Raw genomic sequence first — 26,367 nt, 5'->3', positions numbered from 1 at the left:
TCAAAAAGAAACTCTTCGATCTGGTCACCTGATTTATTAAACAATACCCGATGAATTATTTTACCGGACTACACCAGGAATCTCTCCTTTCTCTCACCAAATCTTCGGTCACGTCTCTGCTGTTTTTTTGTTTTGTTTTTTTGGCACAGAGGTGCTTTGAAACTTAATTTTCCCCTCTTCTTTACTTCTGTTTCCTATTAGCATCCTTTACTGTGGCGTTGATTCTAAAGCAGGAAAACGTCGGAGGGACGGAAAGCTGAATTATCTGTCAATATTTTGCTTTCCATTTTGCGTGGGTGAAAATGATCGTATCTCCGTCCGACCGCACAGGAGCCGCATTGGAATGCAAGCTAAAGAACATTTAGATAGCACCTGATACCAAACGCATATCAATGCCAGGTAGAGAAGCGATGCAGACTTATCGAACCTGGCATACTGATTGGCTTCAATGTCAACAGAAGACACTCTCGCTCTCTTTCTCTGTACACACAGAACAAACGCAACACAACCATGACCTCCTCTGGCATTTCCAGCTCCACCGAGAGTTTGTGCGAGTGTGTTTGAGGAGAATAAAAGCCTACAGGTCAAACTGCAGTCTGACAAAATCATAAACTCAGTGGTCGAGTTCCCCTAAAGCACTGCCTTTAAAACACTATAAACCCTGTCATTAAACCGCCATCAAAACAGTGCCATGCAAAGTTCACCATATGACGGAGATTTGAGATCCCGTTACACACTGCACACTAAGACTATATTTTGCCTCTAATTATAATAGATATTAAAGCTAAACTAGATTCAGACAAGATTATATACATCATTTTATATTTAAATAATATATCTGGAACATAATCCCATTTATAGAATGTAAAGCATGATGGGAATTATGTTCAGAAGCCAAATATAATCCAAATCAAATGCGTTTATTGAGGCTTGATGCTTAAAATGAACGTTGTTGATACTCGCACTATAATTTCTGCTTCTTTTATGCTTCGCTCCCTTTTTGTTCCAAATTTTGGTGAATTTTAAACATATGTTGTAAAGTAAACTAGAAGACATTGTTTATTAGGTTTGTAAACTTTCAGTTAGAGCTACATGTAGCCTACATTACTCAAACTATCACCTGAAAATATGTGATTTTCTTTTCTGAAAGTGTGCTATAAATGAATTCATACAATACTACATTTTTAGCAGACACCAGCAATGATTATTTGAAGAGATTATCACTTAATTCAACGCAGTTCCACACAAGAGACATTTTCTTTACAGATAGCACAAATCTAATGCATTTTACCACCTTTTTAGATTGACAGGTCCTGATAATCAGCTGAATGCTGATCCTGATAGTGCAGAAAATGACTTTTCAGCTCAAACTGATTATTGGCCCATATGTCAAACCATATTATTGACTTGACAATGACTTAAAGAGGATAGAGGGTAAAACTACAGAGCATCCGGAAAGTATTCAAAGCTCTTCGCTTTTTCCATTAATTTTTATTTTTTATTTTTTTGTTACAGCCTTATTCTAAAATGGATTAAATTAATTAATTTCCTTAAAAATCTACACACAATTACCCACAATGACAATGTGAAAAAAAGGGTTTTGAAATTGTTGCAAATTTATTAAAAATAAAAAAGCTGAAAAATCACATGCACATAAGTATTCACAGTCTTTGCTCAATACTTAGTTTATGCACCTCTGGCAGCAATTACAGCCTCACGTCTTTATGAATATGATGTCACAAGCTTGGCACACCTGTCTTTGGAAAGTTTGCCCATTCCTCCTTGCAGTACCTCTCGAGCTCTTTTAGGTTGGATGGGAAGCAATGATGTACAGCCATTTTAAGATCTCTCCAGAGATGTTTAGTAGGATTTTGGTCTGGGCTCTGGCTGGTGTGGCCACTCAAGGACATTCAATGAGCTGTTGTGAAGCCACTCCATTGATATTTTGGCGGTGTGCTTTGGGTCATTGTCCTACTGGAAGATGAAACATCGCCCCAGTTTGAGGTCAAAAGTAGGTTTTCATTTAGGATGTCTCTGTACATTGCTGCATTCATCTTTCCCGCTATCCTGACTGGTCTTCCAGTTCCGGCTGCTGAAAAACATCCTCACAGCATGATGCTGCCACCACCATGCTTCACTTTAGGGATGGTATTAGCCTGGTGATGAGCGGTACCTGGTTTTCTCCAAACGTAACACCTACCATTCACTCAAAAAAGTTCAATTTTAGTCTCACCAGACCAGAGAATTTTGTTTCTTATGGTCTGAGAGTCCTTCAGATGCCCTTTGGCAAATTCCAGGTAAGGAGTGGCTTCCGTCTGGCCACTCTACTATACAGGCCTGACTGGTAGATTGCCGCACAGATGGTTGTCCTTCTGTAAGGTTCAACTCTTTCCACCGAAAAACGCTGGAACTCAGAGTGACCATCGGGTTATTGATCACCTTCTTGACTAAGGCCCTTCTCCCCCGATCACTAGATGGCCGGCCAGCTCTAGGAAAAATCCTGGTAGTTCCAAACATCTTCCACTTACAGATGACAAAGGCCACTGTGCTCATTGGAACTTTAGAGCAGAAATTTTTTGTAACCGTCCCCAGCCTTGTGCCTCGAGACAATCCTGTCTCGGAGGTCTACAGAAAATTCCTTTTTCTTCATGCTTGGTTTGTGCTTTGACATGCACTGTCAACCCTAGGACCTTAGGTGTATGCCTTTTTAAATCATGTCCAATCAACTGAATTTACCACAGATGAACTCTAATTAAGCTGCCGAGCATATCAAGAATGATCAGTGGAAACAGAATGTACCCGAGCTCACTTTAGAGCTTCATGACAAAGGCTGTGAATATTTCTGTACATGTGATATTTCAGATTTTTTATTTTTAATAAATGTGCATCAATTTAAAAAAAATCTTTTTTTTCACATTGTCATTATGGGGTATTGTGTATGGAATGTTGAGGAAATTTTTTAAAAATTATGCATTTTTTGAATAAGGCTGTAACATACAAAAATGTGGAAAAAGTGAATTGCTATGAATAATTTCGGATGTACTGCATAATAACAGCTAACAACTAATATATTCTACAAATTTATGACTGCTAATGTGGTAAATCAAAAATTACACTATTTTAACTAAAACGCTGCATAAAATAACACAACATGTCATTGCAGTTACTGTACTGCAAGGCTTATGATGTGGAAAAAGATCCAAAGCTCAGCTGCTGCCGAGTCAGTCTCACCTTGTCGTTCACTTCTATTTCTTTCTGATGGACATGTGAACATTGCTAAATGGAAGTAATTGATTAACGTGTTGTGTGTGTCTGCCGTCTGCTTCTCAGATCGACTACAGACACAGACTGTGGAAAAAGTAGAGAATCAGGGCCATCCTGCACACACGTGGCCCTGCAGGAAACACAATGTGCTCAATGCCCAGAGCAGAAGCCTCAGGGCAGGTGAGATCACCGCTGCTCTTTCACACTCACTCCAGTATTGTGCAATCGCCGCCACAGGCAGTTTTTCCCCATTACCTTACAGCAAAAATGCTTTACATCAACAACTCTGCTGCGTCTCACGTCCGCACTGTACATCTACTCCAACAGATCTGAGGGCCAACAACAGCGGACTACTTTGTGGCTATGAAACGCTGACCGAAACCATTTGGCTTTTTTAATATTTCAAAAGGTCTCTGGGACCAAAATACTTGCCTGTGTGTTATGCAATTCCTATTTCTGACATGCTGAAAAATGCTGACAAGATCATGAGAATTCTACAACCTCGAATCAGAAAAGGTTTGGGCAGTATAGAAAAAGAAAGTAGTGATTTCCAAATTTACATTGACTTGTATTTCATTGCAGACAACACAAACATAAAATATTTAATGTTTTGTCTGGCTAACTTCATTTCACTTGCAAAAATACATCCTTTTCTGTCATTCAGACCAACAACACAATTTAGGGCTAATCAGATAAATTGGTTAAATATTGATGTTATTTGAAACAGGGGATGTCCAAGAAAGGTCTAGTCGTTTAGGAGCAAAGATGGGCCAAGTAGCCCAAGTTTGCCAACGAATACATGAGAAAATAATTGAAAGGTTTAAAAACAATGTTTCTCAAACAAAGAGAGAAGGACATTTGGATATTTTACCTTCAACAGTGTATAACATAACTGAAAGATTCAAGGAATCTGGAGGAATTTCAGTGCGTAAAAGACAACGGAGCAAACCTAAGCTGAAAAACCATGATCTCTGATCCCTCATCATGCATTTCTAAGCGATATCATCACATAGGCTCAATACTACTTTGGTAAACCTGTCAAGTGCCACGATACATAGTTGCATCCATAAATGCCAGTTAAAACTGTACTGTGCCAAAAGGAAGGCCTATGTTAACAGTGTCCAGAAACACCGTCAACTTTCCTGGGCTCGGAGGCATCTGGATGAATCATCAAAGTGGAAAGTGGGTCTTCTGATTTGTCTGCTGTGGTCAGAATTAGTATTTCAGGTATTTCTTGGGGCAGGGAAATGGTCGCTGTGTGCTCTTCTGAAGAAGAAAAGGATCATACAGATTGTTACCAGTCCAAAGACCAGGACCTGTCATGGTATGAGGTTGTGTCAGTGCACTTGGCAAGGGTAACTTGCACATCTATGATGGCACTATTGAAGCTAAAAAGTAAATAGAAATTTTGGAGCACAAAATGCTGCCTTCTTTTCCAAGGACGCCCATTGATATTTCTTTTTTATTTGTGTTTTCAAAACTGTCCCAACTTTTACTGATTTGGGTTTGCAAAAAAAGGCATCAATGATGTGATATTAATTATTTTTTTCTGTTATTCGATTTTAAATATTTTCATTAATATCATAATGAAGAAAAAAATCTTATTGTGGGAATGGAATTCTTTAGTTTTTTTGTTGAAATGTTTTATTGTCATCTGCTTGCCACATAGACATTACCTTGACAATTCATCTCTTTTACTGTAGAAACATTCATCTTCTGTATAGTTTGAATTGAATTGCATTTATTGTAAAAAAAAAAATGCAACATTACACAAAAGAGTGAATTTAAATGATTTCTTAAAAATAATTATAACAAATCTGCATGACAACATGTTCTAAAAAAGTTTGCATTCCAAAGTTATGTGGTTCTACATTTTTACCTTGAAAAGTAATAAAATCCATTCATTCATTCATTTTCCTTCGGCTTAGTCCCTTTATTAATCAGGGTCGCCACAGGGGAATGAGCCACAAACTTATCTAGCATATGTTTTCAACAGCAGATGCCCTTCCAGCTGCCAATCAGTGCTGGGAAACATCCATACACTCTCACATTTACACTCGTACACAACGGCCAATTTATTTTATTCAAATCACCCATAGCGCATATCTTTGGACTGTGGGGGAAACCAGAGCACCCGAAGGAAACCCAAGTAAACACAGGGAGAAAATGACAACTCCACATAGAAATAAGTAAGAAGTCCAAAAAAAGTTAAAATATAACGGTCAAAATTATAAATCTTTTTTTGTCACTTCATCAATTTAACATGTCTTAGTTGAGTAAAAGTTATTTAATTCTCCAAACTTTCCAAAAATGTTGAAAAGACAGTGTGCATTTTAAAGAACTTTTTTAAAAGAAAATGTTCTCTTTTATAATTGTGGAGACCAAAAAGTATAGCATGCCAAATGAAAAGCCAATTTAGACTTGGGGCTTCAAGCGCTGTCAGACAGCAAGAGCCTTTAAGCACAAGAAGTTACGATGACTTTTAAAGAGCCTCTCACAAACAAAACTTTATTTACCAAGAGCTAAGAGAGGAACATTCAGGCTTCTCAGCCTCACTAAACATTTCTATCCATCCAAACTCTAAATAAACTCACAAAGGAGGTGATGTTCTCTACTCCTGGCATTGAGTGCCAAACTCCACATTAAAACCTCCCGCACCACTGTCTGACAGGGCAATTAGAGAGCCATGAAACCGGTGCTCTCCACTCCAGAGGAAAAAAAAAACTACAGTCTCTATGGAAACAGACGGTGGTCCACAGTTTTGAGTTTTTCAATTTGAGACACTTTTGTCAAAAGCATCAAGCTTCAGAAGACACCTCTGGACATAAAACAGAGAGAGGGAGAGAAAGAAATCTCTGGCAAGCCTCAAACGCCTGTCCTAAGGCCATCATTACAAAGACTATAAGCCAGTACTGCTCTAAACAGGTAATAAATGCTTTGGGATTGTGGGTAATGGAGGCCGCAGGCTTCACTAACTCTAAACGCAGGTTTCAGAAATAATTGCAAAGACGTTTTATAGTTGTGGGTGGAAAATGGCTCAAAAAACACCATGGCAGAAACTCTCAATGGTTCAAACAGGAGGTAGAAATTGTGAACAAGAGTCAAAGTAACTCACTGACATCTGACCCTAGCATTGAAGGATCAGAATGAGTGTACAAGTTAAGATGTTCCCCTAAAGGAACATGTAGGTGACCTGAAAGAAGAAATTAAACCCTTTAGCGAAATGTTAAACCCTTCAGATAAAGAGATTTCTATTACATTTTCACAATTTGATATATACGTCTCTGATGTCCCCAGAATCTCATTGTGAAGTTTCAACTTAAAGTACCAAACAAAATCATTTATTAAAGCACGTCCAATTTGACAATTTTTGGGTGTGAACAAAGACACACCATTGTTATCGTGTATAGGACTGCAAAATATATTGTTTCAACATCAGTATTGTGATATACAAATCTGCAATATCATCGCAGGTTCTGCAATGTCAAATTTGGATTATAGTTGAACCACAGATAAAACTGCAGAGTCATGGCGAAGTTTATAAGGTACCTATTTTACTCCTTTGACAAGATGTAAGATAAGTCGTTGATGTCTTCAGAATGTGTCTATAAAGTTTCAGCTGAAAATACCCCTCAGATTATTTATTATACATTGTAAAATCTGCCCATTTTGGTGTCTGGGGACAATGTAGGCTGATTTTGTAGCCTGTGGCTTTAAATCAAAATGAGCTGCTTCTCCCCACCCACCACTCCAACAAGTGTGTCTGCTTCTATTGCATTAGGTCAGATAAACAGCTGTCAGTGATAGAGAAAGACATATACGAAGCTGAAATAAGGTCACTATGACTATGGACACACTATACCTACTCACAGTTCTGTTCAAACAGCTTCTAAAAGATGGTTTTCATCAAAGGTGCCCTTTAACCTTAATAGAGTAAAAGTTTTTTGATAACACTTTAGTCTTAATTTATGCTATAACTACCGGCTTATTACCTGCCTATTATTAAGATATTAACTGTTCATTAGTAGTTATAAAGTATGATCTTATTCGACATTTCTAATCGTATCCAAAACCTTAACCCAACGCTTACCTTATTAACTATTAATAAGAAGTGAATTAGCAGTTTATTAAGTTAGTAGTTTTGGTTAATTTTTGTTAATAATTTTTTATTTGCTTACGTTTTTAAGGCCTGTGAGTAAGATTTCAGGAAAACTTTTGTTAAGAACTTTTTGTTTAAAAAAATGCATATAGCTTCAAAAAAGATTAATTGTATTCAATTACTTCATATGACAAAGGCTATAGTGTTACTTGTTTACATTAAATTATTAAATTTATGTACCAGAATACAGTCAAATACTACAGAAAACGCAAGATATGTCACTCAGATAGTTTTGAATAGGAAAAAGTGTAACAGTTAATATGATGAATGAAACCCCGCCTACTAGTACAGGAGCCAATCAGATATCTCTATAGACTGATGTTTTTCCAGAGGAAAAGCTGGAACCAGATGTGTGCTTTTAGAACCGTTTGCTGGTCAACAAAGTCACTGGAATCTCAGCAAATACTTGCCTCACAGACATAAGAAATATATATAAAAAAAAACCTTGAAATCTGTCCTATTATATGAACTGTCACAACCACCAGTGATCTAATCTTTACAGATTGCTGGTAAACTCACAGATCGCATAGAACTACAAATCCGCTGGTATATGGACTGCAAGATCCAGTCATGCACCACACACTCACACCTGTTCCAACTTGATTTTGTATAATTTGGACATTTCGAAATTAAACTTATGAGACAACTGTTGCTTAATTTTATTAGTGATTCCAAATATGCAATGTAATTGTAAGCTTGGCAAACAGTTTTGGAGCCTTTGATGTTTCCTCATTCAGAGAGAATGCCCAAGTATAACGCCCAAGAGGTGTTACATAGATGGCCGTTGAGCGAAATGACTAGCCTTAAAGAAACTTTGATACAGTTAAGACTCTCCAGAAAACCAGAAAACACTGTCTATTTAATCTATGCTTGTAATTTGTAAACAGAACATCACAATGTCCGTTCTGCAGTCGTGCATAACACCTTTAATGCAAACAATGATTTTACTAATTAATTCAATGTAGTGAAGTAGATATGTGAGGGAGAATCTGATTGAGATAAATTTTTGGCAAATCTGGATAAGCCTTCCCTTATATATATATATATATATATATATATATATATATATATATATATATATATATATATATATATATATATATATATATATATATATATAATCCTTTTCCGAGCAACTATATAGCAACTTGTTACTCTCAATATCTTATCCACATGGAAACAGAAAGACCTTTCAAACCCTATTATTCCATCTATTCATCCCAATCTGCATCAGTCCAGCCATTTCACCTTTGCTCTTTGGATCAGCCATTGAAGAAATCTATATCCAACAACAGAAACGCAAAGATAAACCTATCCCATAATACTAAGATGAAAGCAAAGACATCCCAAAAGGAGGATGAGCTCACATATTACACACAGTCGATAATATCGAACATGAGTGGTCTTTGTGGTGGGAGATTTAGCAACATTACCTATCCGTGACAGGCCTCATCGTGAGGTCATTCATCACAGTTGCATGTTCGGGTCGCCTGGCATGTGACCCATGATTGCAAAAAGGCGCTCAATCACACCTTGTGTAACGATTACACACACACATACACACCAAAAATCAATTCACCTGTGTACATTAGTGTACGTGTGATGACTATCGAAGCCATCATCCCGTTCCCGCCATGTCCTTGAGGTACCAAACTCGCCAACAGACAAGCTGCAATTTCCTAAATACATTTCAGTCAAGGTCTCGGTCCCAAGTGGCCAATTTCCTGCAAAACTTCTTAGCATTAGTCGCTTGGAATATGAGGAAGAGGAAGAGAAAGGCGGCTTTGTTCTCCATCATAGCGAAAAGCAATTAATACAGTAATCCTGTCCCAGCAGGCCTTGGGGGGAGGGCTGTATGTAAATGACCTGAAACAGGAGAGTGAGTGAGATGGAGTAAATTAGCTCCAGGCTGAGGGTAATAAATAAATATCCATGCTGATTAAAAACTCACTAACACGTCTTTACGATGCAGGTCAGCTGCATTTTGTGGGCAGAGGCGGTTGAGAAAGGAAAAAAAAAAATGAATGTCTAATTTCGTTTCCTCAAGGTGACCTTTCATGTCCAATAAAAAGATACAGGAGAATTTCTTCAGGCTTCAGACAGCACACATACACATTCATTAAGCCTTCAAATGTGCTGACAATGAAGAACGCAGCTTGAAATAAAGATTCATAACTAATATTCGTTCTAATCAAAATTCACCAGAGAAGAGAACGCATCTCATCTATCTCCTGGACATGTCCTCAAACCCTAGCAGTGCTGAAGAAGATACTCTGAAGAGTGGCTAACATATGAAAGTGATTACTTTAAAAAAATGCTACAAAAAAAATCACTTAAATGTCATCTATAAATCTAGAAAACAGCATATTATACAGTTGAAGAAGTCAGAATTATTAGCCCATCTGAATTATTAACCCCCCTGCATTTCGGTTTAATGGAAAGATTTTTCAACACATTTCTAAACATAATAGTTTTAATAACTCATTTCTAATAACTGATTTGTTTTATCTTTGCCATGATGACAGTACATCATATTTTACAAAATATTTTTCAAGATACTACATGGATACTTATGGATAATATGCTGTATGATGTCCTCCACCGTTCAGAGCAATTTGTGGGTACGAGAGAGATCTCAGGTCTGGTGGGAGCAAATTGTGGTGACTGACCACTTCCTCCTCTGTGTTTCCTCTGCTGTTGTTTACTGCGTAGGTATCTCTACACACGCTCTTCTTTCTGGCATTAAACCGTAGAGAAGCACCACATTGTCGCAAGTTTAATGATGTAAAGAACGAAATAAAATAAATCAATAAATCAATAAATCCGATCTGCCTGTTTACATAAGTCGCATTGTCACATATCCGATCTATATCTGATTTATTTCCACATATGAAAAAGGCCTGAAACCGATCTCTGAATATCCAAATGCATGCATTTTTTTCGTGTTTACACGGGCATAGAACAGATCCGATCTGATCCGATCTGTGTCACATATGAGCTCGGAATCATACAGAAGAGTAACGATTCAGAAATATTTTTAAAGCCACTTTACAACCACATTTACATGCTGTTTTTGTACCTTGAATGGATTTCAGACTATTTATATGCTGTTGTACAATCATTATATAAACATAGTCATAAATTGGTCTTGGTTATAAATTGGACAATAATAACACTCATCACAATATTTTTTTATAAAAATATACTACACAACAAAAATGACTAAACGTGATAGGCCTATCTAAATATTGTACAGTGTACACTGTAAACCCAAATGAGTAAGCATAACTCAACATTTTGATGTAATTTGTAAAAAAATATAATAATAGTAAAAAAAAATTACTTTCCCCCTTTCCTATTTTTTTAATCCTATTAATTAAAGGCGTTTTTGTATGCCATACATGATTGTAATTAACTAACAGTTTTTCACTGCATTAGTAACATATGTACTTCTTTAAATAAAAGAACATACAGATAATCATTTTTAAGGTACTGTATACCACAGTTTGGAAAAGTCAAGTTTTTAAAACCAAAACCAAAACCAAAATTTACTGTAATACCGTTGGTATGCGTAAGATTTTTTATTTACTTCAACAGAAAAAGTATCCAAAGATGCCATTTTAAATTGTAAAGAAATGTGATTTTGTGAATAATGAAGACATTTATCCTGACATGTTTACTGTCCCAAAATATTATAAATTTTTCAAAAAACAAAATAAAGTGTTCAAAAGGGAAAAAAGTTTTAGTTTTTTACCAAGACATTTAAAAAGAATATATTTTTGATCAGTAATCACAATACCATGATACAGTGATATCGTGAAACAGAGATATTTTTATTCAAGGTAATCATACCGTCAGAATCTTTTATTGGCCCATGCCTAGATACAGATACTCTCAGTTCATTTTAGACTTGCGCATATCCTGCACAATAGTGACACAACGCTTTTACAGTATTTTGCTGTTTTTTTTTTTTTCTACAAAAGAAACACTGGATTTTACAAAAGAAATACTGGTATTCAGCTTAAAGTGCAAATTAAAGGCTTGACTAGGGTAATTAGGCAAGTCAGGGCAATTGAGCAAATCATTACATTGGTTTGATAACAATAGTTTGTTCTTTAAACAATCGAAAAACATATTGCTTAAGGGCACCAATTATATTGAGCTTAAAATGTTTTTTAAAAATGTAAAAAACTGCTTCTATTGTGGCCGCAATTTGGACTACAGAAGAAAAAAATATTACAGGAAATACTGTGAAGAATTCCTTGCTCTGTTAAACATAATTTGAGAAATGTTTGAAAAAAAAAACAAAAAAAAACAAAAGGGCTACTAATTTTGACTTCTACTCAAATATTATAAAAGTATTGCTAATATCAGCATTACCTAAATTTAAATTTATTTTGAAAGATACTTTTAATAAATGTTTTATTATATTTTGTTGTTGTGAGATTTAAATAGATTAATACAAATGGCACAAAAAAATCAGATATGACATCAAAGAAAATCAATTGATGTTAAAAATATATATAATTGAAAAACACATTTTTTTCCCACAAAATGTTTTAAAATATGTTAGAAAATATCTACGGTTTTATCATGTTCACTTCTACCTGTCAGCAAAAATGGCTCTGTGAACTACTTTTCAGCCTACTCAATAATGTAAAAGTTAGTAGTGCTGCTACTTTCAGTTCTTTTTACTTCCCAACACCGGCTTATACAAGGGCAGAACAAAATGCTTTTTTAGAGGGAAACATGATGTAGTGTGGATGTGGGAACCAAAGTGAGCTTGTGAGATACACTTCACTTACTTAATCAGTGGCCTTGCCCTGCGCTGTCAATATGGCTGATCACACTGGTTTTTCCACATTACGTTAACAACTTCATGAGCTCTGCTGAGCACAGTATTAATCTCCGGCGAAACCCCACTTTACACCCTGATCGATACACGCTGTCTGTCCTGCCTGCGGCGCCAAGACTGTGGGAACCACTTTTTTGTCAGAATCCGGTCAAAACTTTTACCAACATTTCACATGTACAAGATGGAAACAAATCAACAGCTATTTTTAAAGAGATAGTTTCATTTCTAATATCAATTACTCACCCTCTTGTGCCAAACTTGATTGAGTTTCTTTCTTCTCCAGAACAAAACAGAAGATATTTTGAAGAATGTTGGAAACTGGTAGCCATTGACTTCCATAGCATTTTTTTCTGAAGTATACTGTAAATAATATCCTTGGTGCCTCATTTTTTTAAAATGGAACCTAATAAACTTTTCTAGTCACCTCAACTTACATTAATCACACTGACTAAAAAAATATATAAAGTTAAATTTTGTAGAACATAAATTCAGTTAAAACCCGATTAACTTATTTTCATTTTAAAGTAGGGCTGCACGGTATTGGAAAAACAAACATTGCGATGTTTTGTTTTTTTGCAATATATAAAGCGATATAAGCATCATTTGACAAGATGACTAATAATTTGTGATTTAATATTGATTGGATAATTCTGAAGGCGAGAGCATAACATAAACAAAATTACACAAAAAACATACAAATTAAAATGAATTAAAGCACAGATGAAAACAGATAATTCTGAAGGCGAGAGCATAACATAAACAAAATTACACAAAAAAACATACAAATTAAAATGAATTAAAGCACAGATGAAAACAGTGGAACAAAATTAAATAAATGTTTTTCTGCTAGTATTGAGTGCTGCACAATATTGGAAAAATCTGGCATTGCAATATTTTGTATTTCTGCAACATACTGTATATTGAAAGCATAGATATAGATAGAATACAATAGAGCCAAAAATAAAAGTGAAATAAACTGCATTATGCTTATTCGAGGAGTCTACCACTATTCACATACAGAAATTAAACAATTAAATGTTAAATTATCCTGTACAGCCTTCATTGTATAAACAACTCAGCAAAATTCATCTTTAATAAAAATACAAACTTCCATTCTGACTGTCTGTATTGATGATGGGTGATTCGCGAATTAATAGTTTGTTTTAAATGGATCTTCTAGGTAGACTGGTCATTAAATTGAACGGAGTTGTCGTGAAACGGTTTGCGACTTTAATAAGAGCTAACATACTGCCTCGGACTCTAAATAAACCCATATTCTTAGATATTCAGTTACTGGAACAGTAGAATGACTTATCTGCTGTGAAAAAAGAGACCTGATGATGATGATGGGTGCGAGTAGACTGTCTGATACCTTGCAGCACGCTCTCTCATTAGCCCCTTTCAAACAGTGATACAGATAATATCCAGAAAATTTCCAGAACAACTTTACCGGTAAGTAAAAAAAAAAAAAAAAAGCGCTGTTCACATTACAGAATTTTTCTGGAAAAGACAATTCACACATCCATTCCAAAATACTGGTAAATTCTAACATCATTAACCAGAAATGACCTCTTAACAGCAGTGCTTGTGTTTGTAAACATTTGACTACATTACAAACTCTGTGGATGGATAAGTATTGTGAACAACTTCCATAAAAACATATAAAGTGCTGGCTCTCACCAGCTGCTTCACATTCACACGTGACGCGTCAAGCAACTAAAGGAAGCCGAACTTGAAGGTAAACAAACAATGGCTTATCATAAGCCTCTTATCAATAATTATTTACACAGTTGGCATGAAGAAAGAACATAGAAACATTATCTGACTAACATGTAGCAGCTAAATGTGTCTGGAAAAATATTAAAAGGATTTTATCTTCATAAACAGCATGGATGTGAGTGCGACTGAGTGTTCAGCAAAGTCAGCACGTTCTAGACGTGAACGCGCTCTTTACGGCAATCTTCCTTCTGCGTTCACACAGCACAGCATTCCGGCAAATTTTGGTACTGTTACAACTTCTCTTTCCGGAAAATTGGTGGTAATTTTCTGGAAAGGTCTGTATGTGTGAAAGGGGCAATTGAGTATGTGATTTAACCTAAGGTAATTTTTATTCCGTAATATGTAGGTAAAAAAAACTCCCGTTAATTTTTTTAAAAGTAACTCAAATAATATTACCTATTTTTCAAAGTAATGCATTATATTACTTGTTACTTTGGAAAAGTAATATCATTAAGTAACACTCTTACTTATAGCACTGTATCCCTAACACTGGTCTTGAATGTTTTGTTTTGTCATTTAATTTTTAAAGTGTTTAGAAGTCAACAGCTTCCAGCTTCCAACATTCCTCAAAATATCTTAGAATGGTTTGGTATCACACTGTAAAAAAATGCTGGGTTCCACATAATCGATTTATGTTTGGACAACAAAGTAACTTTAGTTTTTACAAATTTAAGTGAATTGATCATAAAACAATTACGTTTTCTTCCCCCAAAAAAACTCAAGAATTGTGTAATTTTAGCTCATTTTAAATAAATACTTTAGACAAACAGCAAACATCAGTTTGAGTCCACTTGAGGGTGAGTAATTGTTTAATTATGTGTAATCTTTGGGTGAACAACCCCTTTAAGATGCAGCACCCCTAAAAGAGAAACAACATGGCCAAAGTGAGAATAAATGGAGCGGAACAAAAAAAGCAAAGAAAAGGGAGCTTGGCAGAACAAGAGTGCAATTCAACCCAACAGGTAGAAAAGAAGAAAAATGCGTTGCACAGCTTAACCAAGGAGTCATTTTAGTGCAACATAAAACGTGTCTGTATGTGGGTGTCTGTAATGTAACATGCTATTTTGCAACCAGACCTGCAATTACAGCATGGAAGCTTAACCAAATTTGCCACTTTTTTTGTTGTTAAGGAAAGTGCTTTTCTCACTCTTTCAGGAAAGTACAGGACTAATCCAGCTCGCTGGGAGGCCACTTAAGCTAATTGGCAGGTTTTGTGGGCATGGGTTGGTACTCAAAATAGCCGAGACCACCTTCCTTCTCATCTTGTATAAATGGCTCCTTCGCCACCATCATCTCCTTATTCCAATCAGGCCTTTAAATAAGCCAGGCCTCCCCCACAACGACGGCGGAGTGCTCTGTTAAATTAGAGTAATGAGACAAATGACTTGAGAGCAAATGAAGGAGAAAGAGAGTGAGGGAGGAATTAAAAGTGAAGGAAAGGATCCAGATACGTCACTTTCATTGTCACGGATCCATTGTGCTCCTTAGTTCAGCAGCTCACTGCCCTGAGAGGCAGTCGTTTAGGAGGCTGTTCCACTGACCAGATTGTGATGTTGAAGAGAAATGTTTGTGCCCTAAAAAATCCACGAATGCACCCACCGTGAAAAACTGCAGCAAGCTTTGGAATCCTGCTATATTCTCCTACCAGAAATATCACAATTCTTTGAGTCTTACGTGTCTTTTCTTTTTGTGATCTTTCGTCCTTAAGCATGCATGACAAGAAAACTTATAAAAACCTTTAAATATTATGCAGGCATATAATTTTATTTTGTGCTTTGTATAAAGATTAAATATAATATTACAATTATGATACTTCTATTAGAATAGATATTTTAATTATATGGCTGATAAAAAGCTAAAAAATCTCATATTAAAAATGCATACTGTTGAGATATGGAAGAAAACTAATAAAATAATCAAAAAGTACTATTTAAAAGGCATAAAGAAGAGATATTTATTTAAAATATATGTAGATGTTGGCATAATAATAATAATAATAATAATAATAATAATTTAATATTTATCTAATAATGTAATAATTTGATATTTAATAATAATAGTATAAATAATAATTTATTATTTAATAAAAAATGATATTTAATCATTTTTATTATTTAAATAATTGTTTATCTATTAATTTATTATTGAATTTTTTGTTATTTTTTATTTATTTAATTTTTTTGTATTATTATTATTAATATTAATTATTATTATATACCATGTAACAGGGGGGAAAAAACAACAGGGAAAAAAATTTGTATATATATAATATATTTTATATATCATAATATATAATATAATTGTATATTTCATTATATATATATATTATGCTAAACTTTTGTTTCAACAGATAATGTGATAACAAAACTGGGTGTATTTGGAATGGCATTATTGGACAAATCAGCAGATCTATCACATTGTAAATGTCTGAAATGCTGTTTTGATCATTCTAAAATCTGTTACACAAAGTCTGTCATTAAAGTAGTTATTACAGTATATCTCCCAGAACAGCGCTCCTTATTGCGCCTTTGTCTTCTGAGGCAAGAGTAATTTATCTTATAAGAAAAAAAAGGTACACAGTGGATTGACGTACCGCAGCAAATTCCATTTTTTATTTTGGATACCTGCCACCAGTTTATCAGGAAGTGATTTTGTTATTTTTGACTCATTGGATGGAATCCTGGATGGTGCTTTATTCGCAAACGTTTTATGCAATATTGCAGTTTTGTGTATGAATCTAATTTGCATCTTTGGATGGAAACCAATGCCTCAAACTTTTAGCTTCGTAAGTTCTTGAATTTATATACAGTGTTTTGACTCATTAGAGAGAGACACATATCTCCAGCAAGACCTAAGAGTCCATTGCGTAACCGAGGTCAAGACTAAAGTTAATGAGCACAAGAGTTGTTTACTTCAACTTTTGAAAAGTATGCCAAGTTAAATTACCAAGGTGTCCTCACAGTCTGAGGTAAATCACAGTAGGGCAGTTTACATCTCCAAAGTGAGCCAAAGCCGTGACGCCACAGCTACGTTAAGCTAATTGCCTTTATAGAACGTGATTAGTGATGAGTTGTCTTCTTCCCTTTCTGTCTTTGTTGAGACAGACAGATCTGGCATCTAAAGGGCTGATGCTCAATTCTTCAATGGTTTGGGCCTGGGTCACATTTCATTGGCAGGACTAAGCCTGTAAAGCAGAACATACTGCAAGAGCTCAGACATCAAAGTAAGCCAAGGAAGACAAAATAATGGATACATTCAACAAAGACAGAGGGAGAGAATTAGATATTGTGTCATATTAATGAAGTTTGGAACAATACGAAACATTATACGAAAGATATTTCTGGATCTATTTGGCTTTGTAGTCTATTCTGTCTGTGATTATAGGAGACAAGGAGGAATCTGATCCCAGATCTGCTGTTTTTTTTTCTTCTTCTGTGAACACAGTGCTTTGCTCCCTCAGAGACGTCTTGAAGCATGGCTTTCCTCTTCATTTACATTTTTGTGCAACACAACAAATGTCATCCTCAAGGACCTCTGCATAAAGCAGGCTGTATTAACCTCGTTCGTTTCATTTTCATGAATTCGCCACTCCTCTGTGTTTGTGAATCCTCACAGCAGCGGTTGTGGAGGCTCTGCCTCCCTGAACACAACACTGGTTCAAACATGGCCACCACAGTGCATCCACAGATCTAAAACAAACCTTCTTTTTCACCAGGTACTAAAGGTTCAAACTATGTTTTTTTTTTGTTGTTGCTGTTGTTGTTTTTTTTCCGTTTTAAAAAACAGGTTTTAGGTTACAGATTTATTGCTTGAAAAAATGTGTCCTCTTATAAGGGTTGCATAATATTGGACAAAATTTAACATTGCGATGTTTTTTTTTTTTTTCATTTTGCAATATATATATATATATATATATATATATATATATATATATATATATATATATATATATATATATATATTGCGATAGAAATACAATTTTACCAGATGACATAATATCTCTATTTGGAAAGAATTTATAATGTTAGATTGATTAGGATGATTCTGCAGTGGGAATGCCTCTCCATACAATCTAACAAACAATCTATAAACTTTTTGAGGTCCGCGACACATTTCCGTTGTTGTCTGTGTTATTTGCAGTACATTTCTTTGTTTGCATGTGTTTTAATGCACGTTTAGTTAGAAATTTATTAATTAATGTTTATATTTGCATCCCCATAAAATCTAATAAACAATGAGTCCCCAGACACATTTTTGTTGTGGTCTGTTTTTGTTGTAATTGTATTTATTTATTATTATTTTTTTTTTTAATCATCGGACGATAACCACTTTCAAGGCATATTGCAGTTTGGAAAAGTCAAGGTTTTAAAACTACCAAAATGTTCTGCTATACTGTTCCTCTGGTATATGCAAGATATTACTTTTATTAATTTTTTTTTTAGGACAACAGTATCTCCAGCAGAAAATATATCCAAAAATGCTGTTTTAAATAGTAAAGAAATTTGTGTTTTTGAAACCAATAAAGACAGCAGAAGTCAATGATTCATTTGAATTATTTAGCCTAAGATGTTTACTGCTCCCAAATATTATAAAATATTACGCAAAATATATTATATTGTGTTAAATGGGGAGAATTTGTTTTTTACCCAGACATTTAAAAATAATATATTTTAAAGCAGTATAACAATACTGTGAAATCGTGAAACTGTGATATTTTTATCCATGGTTATCATACCGTCAGAATCTTATACCGGCCCGTTCCAATTTGCAGTGCATTTCTGTATTTACATGTGTTGTGAATATTTTCAAGCATAGCAATCAATAAATACAAACAAGAAAAATATACAACTAAAATAGCATTGTATCATTTCCTGAGTCTAACCGTATTAGAATAGTACAGTAACTGAAAGATAAAAATAATTCAATAAAATTAATCAAAGTAAGTTTTTTTTGTTGCTTTTAAGATCATTATACAATTACAAGCATCAAAAACACATGCAATTATACAGACTAAACATTAAATATCCTGCAATGTGACTATTGCAAATGATCACATTGCGATATTGATGCTGAAACAATATATTGTGCAGCCCTACATCTTGTATATTACCTCAGAATGGGAAGGTTAAACTGTGAGAATAAACAAACACAGTTGTTTTCAAATGGTACAGTGATTATTATTATTATTAATATTATTAAATATTTTTCTCCTATATTGTCTATGAAAAAAAGTACAAATAAAGTACAGTAACAGTAAAAGTGTTTAAATGACAGAAAGTTTTAAAGACGAATACTAAGGTCCACAAGAGGTTTGTATTCAAGCTGATTGAGATGAAGAGAGACAGGACATTCATAATTCAAAGATAGGTGGTGGTTATGTTGGCGGAGGGGGTTAATCCCTCTCCATCTGCCTAACAGCACCTTTCCCTCCCTCATCCCAGACCTGAGCTCCACCTGTACTGAACCAGGCCCTCTCAGCTAAAGATTTGGGCTGACCTGCGTGAAGGCGTCCTGCAGACTTCTGCCTCCCTGTCTTCCAAATCGCCAATGCCGGACTTTGAAGTCTCCAGAAGGAGAGACTCCAAGGGGCCTGCAATCTCACCAGCATGGCTGTTCTCAGGATTAAGGGACACAGATGAGCCAGGAGGTGCTTCCTGGCTCCAAATGTGCAAGCTTTTCCCCCGCAATGCCAGCGCTGATGGATTAACAGACAAACTAAAGGCAGCAGAAAACACACACAGTGCACAAACAAAATGTAATGCAGCGTCGGGTCCTAAGAAACCAATTTGTGTATAAGAAAAGAAGGGGGGGGGGGGGGGGTTGGTTTGGTCCAAGATCCCCCAATTCTCCTCCTTCTCCTGACACTTTGCTTGTGCTTTTAACAGTTTCAGCTATGCACAAAAGCAAAACAAGAACTCCTTGCTGCTAATAGAGAAATATTTGGGTGCATAATGTATACAACGCATTCATAATTACTGCATTTCAGTTTTGTGAAAAAGTATTCAGTAATTGTGTTTTTGGAAAAATAAAACGCTGCAAAACCCAAGTGCAGATTTTGTTAAGGAAAACTGGCCAACACATAACCTCTAAGAAGTAAAGCCCCCTTGAATCTAATATCTAGCTAGTCCACAATAAACTGTAATAATAGCCATCAAACACCACCTACAATTTGATGTGAGCCTTTATTTGTTTTCAGTCCTTCAGATGTCAACTCGACTGCGTTTTGGATCATGCCCAGCTGTAATTACATTTAAACTTCAGCTCATGGTCAGAAGCTCATGCAGCCGCTTTAAGAGTATATTGCAAACTACATTCGATGAGAAATCATCAAAGCCACTGCATAAAGCAAAACATTCCAAGTCAACCACAATGCCACAGAAGCCATCACATCATCACTGTAAAATGCTGATAAGTAACAAAATGCTTAGTAGCCAAAGAAACCAAGGACTTAAGATCATCGCATGCTTTTTAACAAATGTGATTTTTAGAGCTTTGATGTTCCTCTACTTTTGTATTAAGTAATTTTTGCACACTGCTTTCATTATTTTCGTAGTTTTGAACCATGACCTCCGCTGATGCAAGAGAAGCCTATAGTTCTCTGAAAGTTTCTCAGTGATAATTTCAAACTTTCCGGATGAGTTGCCACTATGCCCTTTGAGAAATCCTGACAACTTATGGGAATATTTTACATCCCAGTGTCTCTGACTCTGTTCATTAAGATTAAAGTGGCAATTACTTTGTGGAACACAAAAGAACGGATTTTAAAGAATGTCGGCATATTAAACAGTGAGCTAAGCAGAGGTGCAGCAGGTAGTGCTGTCGCCTCACAGCAAGAAGGTCGCTGTTTCGAACCTCGGCTCAGTTGGCATTTCTGTGAGGAGTGTTTATTTCAACGGAGAGCGAGCGACTTCCGGTGACCTTGTCTACAGGAGCGACAGCAGCCATTGGCGACCAGGTGGTAGAGCTGCACGATTCTGGCTAAAATGACAATAGTGGTATTTTTTTGTTTTTGTTTTTTTTGCCTAAAATAAAGATCACTATTTTCTCCTGATTCTGTAGATATAAAATAAAGGTTAATATGAGTGGGCTATTATTGTTGTTATTCTAAAACGTGGTAAAACAGCAATAGGCTTTGTGCAGCTGTACTGTTGGTAAAATGCAAAATTTTGTATAGACTTAGAATGGTGGACTTGAACAGACTTTAGATTTGTCCTGGTCATTAATGCTGATGATAATTCTGATGTTGAATTATTGTGTTTGAGACATGTGCTTACAATCTGTAATTTTCTGCTTAAAATCTGTCACTGACGTGATTTTCATGAATACAGAAGACTGAGTGGGTATTTTTGCATTTTGTCGGGTATTCGATACTTTTTGGACTGGAATCAGTCAGCTACATCTGGTAACACTGTGTGCGCTTTCGGTTTCATTTTCACTGCTAAAAGCGGTTCACTTCCTCCGCGGCTCCCAAACGATCATTCTGTGCCACAAACTGAATGTTATTTACAACTTTATTAGCTGTTATTCACAGCATATGCAGGTTCTGTTCACTAAAGTAAACTTCATTCAGAGGCGCGTGCGCCCGCCCTCCCTGTGGTAACAGCTGACGGTAAGCTCACGTCATGTGTGATTTTGCGGTCGCAAATACATTGCATGAAGAAAGAAATTACATTTTTGAGGTGAATTATATCTTATAAATACAGCATGTGACTCTTTCAACACCATTTGTAGGTGTCCACGTTGCTGAACAACGTATGTAAAATAATTTGAAGACTTGTGCGGCCACCATTGCTTCATGTGATTGATTTTGTCAAAATATGATTGACAGAATCGTAGAAATGCTGGATTAAGATCGTTTAGGGGGTCGAAATAAGATCGCAATCTTTTTACGATTAATTGTGCAGCGAAAAAGTTAAGAATCCTTCAACTTCATGCAATTCTTGAGCGACAGCCAATAGGAGCACCAGTAGAGCTAACTTAATCCTCTCTGCCTACTCGGAAGCCGTTGTATTCTCTATGCTGTAGAGTTACAAAGACCTGCGTTTGCAGTAGATCGCCACCCAGAGCGACAGGCAGCTACAAAGTTGCTGCTAATGTGAATAAAGCATAAACTACAAAACAGAATTCAACTCAGTATGTGTTAAAAAAAACTGTGCTCATTACACCCCTAGTTACCAACATGTGTCAAAAAATTTAGTTTTCAAGGAAAATAGAAAAAAAATGCATAAGAAGGTGAAATTCAAGACATTTTAATTTTCTGGATTAAAATAAAATACTGCTTTATGTTTCCCAGGTTTCCTGCCTACATTTTCTAAAATGTGATTACATGAAAATATTTGGGTAGAGATACATGCCAACATCAAGGTAATAATTTTTCATGCCAACATGCCTGGAATGTGCAAACACAAAATATGATAAAAAAAACACAGCAGCATCTAAGTCTAGCAAGGTTTTTTTTTTTCACCTATCCAAGCCAAACGCTTATTGGTGGATCAGACGGGTGGAGGGGGCATTTTGATGGGCAGTTTGCCTGAGCTCGGTGCACAGCTGCAGGGCCTGCGGGCAGACAGATAGAGCTCTGCTACAGCAGGTGCTGACATTAATGAGAGTGATAAACCATGAGAGAGAATTTATAAATCAGTAAAAAGCTATGGTGGACCAAACCCTCTGCTGGCATCTGCCCATTCAGCTGACCTGTAGTTAAATAAACCTCTTACGAGAGGAAGGGTGTTTGTTGAAAACACAATGTGGAGCCAGATTCGACGTTTGACTCTGATTGTCAGGTAGAGCTGAGGTTTCGGTGAATTCCTGTTTTTGAGGCTGCCAGAAAGCTATCAGATATTCCTGGGAGAATAAAAACAATATTTTCTTTTGTATCATCGAGCGTTTGATTAGCTCTCTTCTGAGATCGGAAAGCGAACCGTACTTTGATCAACATGAATGAAGATTCAAAACGGGAAAAGCAAAACTTGGCCTCGATGTCTGTACTGAGATCCAAAAAATGTCTGTCAGCATTGCTTGTGGTGTGAATGTCACACCCTGCTGTCAGAACTGAAGATGAAAATCTGAATGAATGCTGCATGAATTATTGACAAAAACTGAGATGGAAAGAGAATAAAAACAAGGAAGTAGGGCACAAATATGTGACCACCAATGCAAAAGTGTTTTTTTTTTTTTAAGTACAAATAGCTAGACATTGCACTTGGTAACAGCATGATAAAATCCATTAAGCCATTAGTAAACAGACCCTCTTTTGATGGAAACACTACAGTGCCCTTGGTGAGAAAATAAAGAGGTATAATTCTGGTTGATGGATGTAGACGATATGATTACTGTCGATTATATCTGTAGACATTGTAATGGTAATTATTTATTTAGATTTGTTGTCAAATAATAATTATTGTGTTCGGCATCACAAAAATGTGTTATGGAAACCACTGATTCTGCCAAAACACTATAGTTAGGGCCTCAGGATTTCCGCAATGCGGAAAACAAGGACAGAATTGCTGTTCATAAAAGTGCAAACTACAACATTATATAGAATGGAATGGAACTTAGAAATGCTAAATTGATCAATCAAAAGCAATCTTAAAGACACAATGTCAAAGGGCTATTACAACAAAAAGCTATTCAAATAGAAAGTCTGCATGTATAGTATAGTATAGTATAGTATAGTATAGTATAGTATAGTATAGTATAGTATAGTATAGTATAGTATAGTAGAGTATAGTATAGTATATCTGTATAGCCCAGAGTGTTAAAATGAAGAAAAAAAATAATAATAACTTTCCTGTACACACAGAAAAGTTTGATTTATTTTGATGTAAATATTAAGTTTATTATTACCATATAAGATAATTTCCTTCCTTCACATTTAATTTAAATACAGTGGTCCCTTGTTATTCTTGGGAGTTACGTTCTAAAAATAACCTGCAATAGATGAAATCCGCAAAGTCGTCAGAATTAATTTTTACAATTATTAAATGTTATTAAAATTAATATATGTTATTAAATATTTATTACAATTACAAGTGTTTTAAGGCTGTAAAACCCCTCACTAGACACTTTATAAACTTTACTCAGACAGGCATTAACATTTTCACAGTTTTCTCTCTAGTTTAAACACTCTCAAAGTTTAAACCTTTGTTGAAAAAAGTCCAGTATTATAGTATGAGACCAAAGATCAAAAACATTTATTTATTCCATAATGGCGCCCTCTAGCCGCGTACTTCTACCTTCCTTATGCATGTCCAGAACAGTCCAACTTTTTGTGCGATGGTTAGCATCTTCTTCTGCCCTTTGGGTGCTACCGCAGGTGCTTTTGATGGTGCAGAATGTTTCGTCGACATTGTGGAGAGAAAACTAGCACACATACAGTACAGCACTTCAGAGTCACACTGCTAGCGATCGAAGATTTATGTTTGGCAAGCTGAACGCATATAGAACTGTACAGGAGACACGGCACAGAGGAGATTGATTGACAATGGTCTACAGCCAGTCAGGATGCACAACAGAATGCGCTAATCAGACAGCAGAAAATAATGCGCTCTAGAAAAAAAAGCATTTCAAATTGCACGAAAATTTTTTTTTTAAATAAATAAATAAATAAATAAATAAATAAATAAATATCAGAGAAACTGCAAGGCCACCGAACAGTGAACCATGTCATAGCGAGGGACCACTGTACTTAATACTAGGTAAGTATACTTTAGCTACTTGTCATTTTTATGTTAGCAAAACAGGTTAAAACTTAGGTTAAAGTTTTACAAATCCTAAATGTAACAAAAAATGACGCTGCAGCCCTTGTAATAGTAATAGTGATTATGTTTTGCTAAATTGTACATCCCCAACCAAATATACCACCAAATCTTAAAAAGCAAACAATCCCTACCCTGCCATTTTTGATACCCTCATGATATGCAGCAGAATTCGGTATAAACTGAAGCTGGTATAAACTGAAGAGATGCAAATGCTTATAAACATTTGCATCTCTAACTCACTAAAGATCTCTTTCGTCAAGCCTGCATCAGCTGACCCCAATTATAATTCCGCCACCTCTTTCTGTCCGAGCGCAGAGCTGAATGTGATTAGTCATATCTAATGGCGTATCTCCACTGTCATGGACAGTCTGGGGGACTTGAACTCGAATACACATTGGGTGATAAACTACACTGGGAACAGTGATATCAGCTAAACGATGGCACGCATAATGGCTCCATATGGCTCATCTAAATAAAACAACCATAAGCTGTCAGAGCAAAGCGGTGGCTCCATGGAGCGGTGGAAAGGTGGAATCGCCGGAGGACGCCTATGATGTTTAGCCCTCAACGGGGCCCAAGGTCAAAAGCGACCCTGCATCTGGCTAGCCATCTGCTCCCTGCAGCCGGCCGACAGAGCCTGTCACGTTCAGACCATCGTTGTCGGATGTGTCTTGATCTCTAAGGGATATCTGGCTAGACAGGGGGCATGAGTAAAAAGGCCTTGCACAGGTGCGCTATGATGCATGTGTATTTCAAGCTTTTTTTTTTTTTTTGTTCCACACTCTTCACATCAAGTCTCATCTGTTTTGTCCTTTCCTAAGTGATCTCTATTGTCAGCTTGTTTCTCTGTTTTCTTGCATTGGAAAAATCTGCCTTCCTTTCTCCAAATCTGATACTTTTCAATTGTTTGTCGCCTACTTGCAGTGAGACTTGACTTAAACAGATTGTGTGACAGACTGTCAGAAGTTTTTTTTTTTTTTTTAAATCATATTTGTATTCTTCTAAAAATCGACAGACGTTGTCCCCAACGTGATGGCCTCGGGTGAATAGTCCAGTCAAAATAATGAAGTCGGATGATATCTCAATTTTCTCTCAAATCAAGTCGTTGTCCTTCAGAGAGGCTCAACTTGACTTCACCGAGCAAATTTCATCAAAAGAGCAGGACATGAGGAGAAAACAGAATAAAGCTGCTTTTCACCAGTTAAGTAAGCTTCTTCCCATTGGTTCTTACCTTGAAGGATGATCCAATCAGACAGCAGGACTGCAGACGAGCAAGGATAAAGGTCTGGATGTTTGAGAAAGCTGTGACATTCCACAACCGACCTAAAAACAGAGACAACAAGGCTCATAAGCGATGAACGCATGCTTTAAGTCACATGCTTTGATTGCTTACATTCAACCCTGTGTGAAAGAAAAAAAATTATTCTATACCACACTTTTCGCATATAAGTTTAGGTAGAAACAGGTAGAAACACACATGTTCAACAATATGCGCAAATGTTTACAGGGATTGGTAAAATCTTAAAAATGATTCATGCCTTTATGGATCC

At 35.9% G+C, this 26,367-nt stretch overlaps 1 protein-coding gene across 3 annotated transcripts in view; it reads right to left on the bottom strand.

Moving 5' to 3' along the window:
- sema6cb (semaphorin 6Cb) overlaps window positions 1-26,367 on the bottom strand; it is a 269,311-nt gene that overhangs the window by 210,221 nt on the left and 32,723 nt on the right. For all 3 annotated transcript variants that reach the window (XM_087285827.1, XM_087285830.1, XM_087285831.1), the window contains exon 2: window positions 26,049-26,140. The gene's annotated coding sequence lies outside the window, so the exon portion shown is untranslated. The remainder of the gene's footprint in view (window positions 1-26,048; window positions 26,141-26,367) is intronic.

This window comes from Danio rerio, chromosome 16, assembly GCF_052040795.2.
Source record: "Danio rerio strain M-AB ecotype USA chromosome 16, GRCz13ab, whole genome shotgun sequence".
Taxonomy (NCBI): Eukaryota; Metazoa; Chordata; class Actinopteri; order Cypriniformes; family Danionidae; genus Danio; species Danio rerio.
This window is presented reverse-complemented; position numbering and strand designations above follow the sequence as displayed.